The sequence below is a fragment of the Cupressus sempervirens genome, chromosome 10 (genome assembly GCF_028749045.1).
Source record: "Cupressus sempervirens isolate cs-2001-9-10 chromosome 10, ASM2874904v1, whole genome shotgun sequence".
Classification (NCBI taxonomy): domain Eukaryota; kingdom Viridiplantae; phylum Streptophyta; class Pinopsida; order Cupressales; family Cupressaceae; genus Cupressus; species Cupressus sempervirens.
The window spans coordinates 309,052,579-309,057,866 of record NC_143127.1 but is presented as its reverse complement, the minus strand read 5'-3'; the positions used below and the strand labels follow the sequence as shown (position 1 = coordinate 309,057,866).

General features: G+C 39.7%; 1 pseudogene; it reads left to right on the top strand.

Moving 5' to 3' along the window:
* Positions 1-3,112: 3,112 nt before the first annotated feature.
* LOC149533867 (tryptophan N-monooxygenase CYP79A68 pseudogene) lies at positions 3,113-4,924 on the top strand (annotated as a pseudogene).
* The last annotated feature ends 364 nt before the right edge of the window (positions 4,925-5,288 follow it).

The window sequence follows — 5,288 nt, the reverse complement described above, 5'->3', positions numbered from 1 at the left end:
CTAGAAGTGGATGACACTTAAGGTCACTATTTATGTAGTAATGTGCATTCCTATTTCAAACAGTGATACCTTCTCTTTCTTGTTTGTCTTGGTATAATCTAGATTATAGAAAATTGTAAAGTTTTAAAAGTAAGACCATTATTAAGTATTCTTGCTAAATATATATGAGTACTTTATTTTTTAAATACAATTATATTTTAGAACTCTCTTGTCTTATAAATCATCCTTTTCTTGGTGAATCTCAATTTGGACATTCTTCAAATAATATTCATCAGATCAAAACTTGTTTTCTTGTATGTGTATCTATTATGCTCGAGATTTTACATGAAGTTATTAGAGTTGATCTATATAGGAAATTATGATTCTTATAAATATTGGACATCTACATATATGGAATGTATTTGGGATCTATAAGTTTTGATATGATCACTTATTGCAAGACAATCATGGAATTTCCTTCCAAAGTCTTGTATACTAAACTTGGCATTGAATTCTTCATGTATGCACATGAAAAAGGGGTTATTAAAATCTCTTACGAGTAATCAATTCTTGATGCTTCTCTCTAGAAAAATACTTCTTAGACTATGAATCATTCAAGTTAACATAAGATTGAGATTTTCTCTTCCATTGTACTTTAAAAATGAATATCCTAGAGGAAACCTTTTGATGGTAGATGTTACATATGACAAAAAATGATGCATAAAATGATGACATGACCATGTCTAGCGAAATGAAATGTAATTATGGTAGTACTTATATCAAGGTAATGCCTCAATTTTTGAGATCTTCCCATGTTTTGCGGGAATTTTTCCTTTTGAGCATTTATTCTAGCATTGCTTTGAGAATTGTAATTTTTTTTCAAAGTTTCTTGGGAGTTGACGAAAACTATAGAAACTTCACCATGGGTGAAGCTTTGAAAAGGAAGGAGTTGGGGAACTATGAATTTTGGAGAAAAATTACCCAAAGTTTTGAAGAAGTTGGATAAATATGGTTTGGTGCCTTATGTGATCACAATAAAGGATGTCAAGCCAAAGGCTATACAGGCATTCATCAATGGTTTTAAGGTGGGTATAGTCACTTGTACTAGGCATCATCATAAATTTGACATCAACATTATGGCTATGATTATGGGCCTCAAAGGAAAAGCCGTGAATTTCTATTGAAATAAAGAAATTACTAAGGAAATAGTGAGTAAATTTCCTATGGCTAAGAATGGGGTTCTTGTTAGAGAGGGGATGGGTGGCTACTTCTTCCATTAAAACTTTGGAGAAACTTGATGTTAAGCTTGTAATCTAGTATGTTACTTGTGATAGGAGGAATAATAGGGCACAAAATTATCATCTTGTCATATTAAATCATTTTAGATATAAGATTAGGGTTTGCATCCCAATTTATCTATTGTGCTCTCTTGCTCATAGCATCAAGTAATATAAGGACAAACCAAATAAACACATTCTTCATGACGAGTTGGTGAGGTTAATTTTTTAATTTATAATGGACCACATGAAGGAAACTATCCCTTTGGTTCTCCCTATTAAAAAAATAAAAAATCCCTAAAAGTCTTGTTAGCAATAAAGGTAAAGGTAAAAGATTGATGGCTAAGACAGGAGATTTGAAAAGAAAATTGACAGAAATAAATAAGAAGAGTGTGAACTACAAGTAAATGATGATATATTTTGAAGGAGCTAATGAAGATAATGTCAAAAGCCTAGAAAAGGAAGAGGATGCAAAGAGTCAATACTCTTGTGGGTTAGTGGAAAAAAATTCAAACCGTCAAGCACTTCTCCCTCCCCCATTTATATATATTGGGAGGATTTGAAGGATAGTTCATGGAAGGAGGAGTTGGAAAGAAATAATGTGGAGATTGTTGAAGAAGAGGAATATGATAAGGAGGCTCCATGTTATAACTCTTTTGTAGAAAATGTGAGTCACAATGTGTACATTCAGACAAAGAATTATCCTCTCAATGCAGTTCTTGAGGATTATGAAGAAAATAGAGAGGCATGTTTTTTTGTTGCCAATACTGTGCTTGTGGATGAGGTCCGTGTTCAATCACTAGATGAAGATCTAAAATGTAGTGACACTCTGCCACCTCTAGGTATACTCCAAATAGAAAAATTTATATGACCGTACACTTTTAGAATGGAGAAATGGACGTCCAATTCCCTTAAATGGCCCAAAATCAACTACAAAACTAGCTAAATTCCATAATGGAGGAAGTTGTGAGAAAGCTCAAAGAGGAGGTGGGGAATAGTAATGTTGGAAATGATTTGGAGGTAAAGATTCAAGCGCTGGTTGATAGAATTGATAATTTGGAAGGAAAGGCCTCTACTTTTATTAAAAATTACTAGAAGCTGTTGGAGGCCTTAGTGGAAATTATGAATAAACTTGCTAGTAATGTGGGTATGCATGTGGACAACATCATGGTGCTTGACCTAGACAAGACTAAAGGAACGAAAGAAACTACACGCAAGAAAAAAAACTAGGTATTTTAGTAGTTATTTAAGTTTATTTATTTATTTGAATAACAAGCTATTTTTTTAATTCATTATTTTATATTTTTCTAAAAAGACAAAAGTGATATTATTTCTAATGAGAATATAGATTAAAAATATTTCATCTCTATAAAGAAAGAAGTAATACTGTCTCTCTCAAAAAGACAATAACAATGTTACAAAATTATAAGACAACAATTTAAGACACTAAATTAACGATGATATTTGAGAAATTCAGAAATTTATTGTGGCAAGTAATTAAAACCACCCTTTACGTAGTATGTAGTTATATTGCCAACGGAAACCACAACCATTTCCCTAGAGTGCATTGCGATTTACCCATTTTCTATTCTGCCAGTCTACTTATGTAGACCAATACACGCTGTGAATGTTAGAGCCACGTTTTGTACTGGTGCCATCTCCAATTTGAGTCCTACACTTTGGGGTTTGGTGCCACTCCAATAATACTGTTTTCCCAGTTGTCCATCGATGTTCATTTGAATGGGAGGTTTGAAGCTGACAAGGCTATTCTTTATTATCTTGCTCTATAAATTGTCGAGAAATAGCAGCTTTTCTCCGAAAGAAACGCTTCCCTTCACTTACACGAAGGCTGTAAGATGGAAAGCGCTTCTGGATTGATCCTCTCTTTGGCATTGTTATGTTCTATTCCAGTTATTTGGATTGCAGGATGCAAGACGCTGCCTAATGGGATCAATACTGATTTCGCAACGTCTTTGATGTATATGACTATAGCCTTATTTCCCACTCTTGTGCTTCTCCTCCTTTCATCTTTAATCCTCTTCCGCATATACAAATCCAAATTACCACGCAAAACTTCACTGCGTCTGCCTCTTCCTCCGGGGCCGCAACCCTGGCCAATAGTTGGCAATATACCGGAGTTAGTTTACAGTGCACCTGGTTATAAGTGGCTCCACTCTCTCCTCCAAAGCTATGCGACCCCCATCCTTTGTGTCCGTCTGGGAAGCGTGCACGTCATTGCAGTCAACAACCCGGAGATAGCAAGAGAGTTTCTCAAGAAGCATGACGCTACATTTGCTTCTCGCCCCGCAACAATGGCGACCAGTTACTCCAGCAGAGGATTTCTATCCGTCGCTGTTGTCCCGTGGGGAGATCAGTGGAAGAAAATGCGGCGATTGGTTGCGTCGGAAGTGCTGACAGCCGCACGCCTTAAGTGGCTACAAGGCAAGCGGATGGAGGAGGCCGACAATCTGGTACATTGGATATTCAACCAATGCAGTTCAGATCATATATATATGCTCAACGTAAGATATGCTCTGAGGCACTACAGCGCAAATGTGATCAGAAAACTCATCTTCAACATGCGCTATTTCAGAAATGAAGGTAGTCATGAGGGCGGTCCCACGAGAGCAGAGGAAGAGCACGTAGATGCCTTGTTCAAGGTGCTGTCCCTTTTGTATAACATATGCGTCTCTGATTACATGCCGTCATTGAGATGGCTGGACATCGGCGGCGACGAGAGATCCATGAAAGAGGCCATTTACACTGTGGACAAATACCACGTGCCTCTTATTGAAGAGAGGTTCCGTCTGAGGCGGGGACGTTCTTCCTCCGCGGAAGAAGAACCAGCACAGGACCTGCTGGACGTCTTGATCTCTGCCAAAGACAACAACTCTGATATTGGCTATCCCTTGCTGAGCTTGGAGGAGATAAAGTCTCAAGTAGCGGTAGGTATCATGACTGCGCTGCATTTTAACTATAATTATTCACTACAATACAATGAAATCTTTGTTTGACGCTAATGATCCAATTATGTGCAGGATCTGACGTACGCCACAGTGGATAATCCTTCGAATGCCGTAGAATGGGCCTTGGCAGAGATGATGCTGCAGCCGGAGTTGATGCAGAAAGCGGTGGAGGAGATCGATAGGGTTGTGGGGAAAGGTCGATTGGTGGAGGAGTCGGACCTCCGACAGCTGAGATATGTGAGGGCGTGTGCGAAGGAGGCGCTGAGGTTGCATCCGGTGGCGCCCTTCAACCTTCCTCACATGTCAATGGAGGACTGTGAAGTGGCCGGGTATCACATTCCAAAGGGCAGCCACGTTATAATCAGCCGCCTAGGGCTGGGACGAAACTCCTCCGTCTGGGAGGACCCGAAGCGCTTCTGCCCGGAGCGCTTCCTCAAAGATGACCAGAGCATGGGCGTACTTGAGCTGGGCGACCCTGAACTCCGCCTTATTTCTTTCAGCACCGGAAGGCGCGGTTGCATGGGAGCTGCTCTGGGCACTTCAATGACGATAATGCTCCTGGCCCGCCTGCTGCACTGCTTCCACTGGTCCCCTGCCTCAGCTGCACCCGTCCACCTTCAAGAGGGTCTCACCGATCTCTTCATGGCCCATCCTCTCCACGCAATCGCAACCCCTCGCCTTCCCCTCACCGTCTACCCATAACATGATTTCTACAACACTGCATTGTTTCCATTTCACTCATTTTTTAGCTGTGTGTTGTTGTTTATGTGTCTCTGCACCGCGACATGCCAATGTTCATCCAGACGCGGTCGATTGGTGCACTATTCCGTTCCGTACATCTATTTCCATCCAGTGCAGGACTTGACCGTATCCATCATGCGTAAATGCAATAAGAATGAAGGGATTCATAGATCGCTGTCCACCCGGGAAATAAAGCGTAAAAGCTCCAACTCCTTTTCTTATATTCCTAGTACTTACTGCTGAACGAATGCTATTTAGCAAGCCGATAAAGAACATTCAGTTCTAAGATTGATCATTCTAAGAAGCTTTCCAAATATAAAAAGGA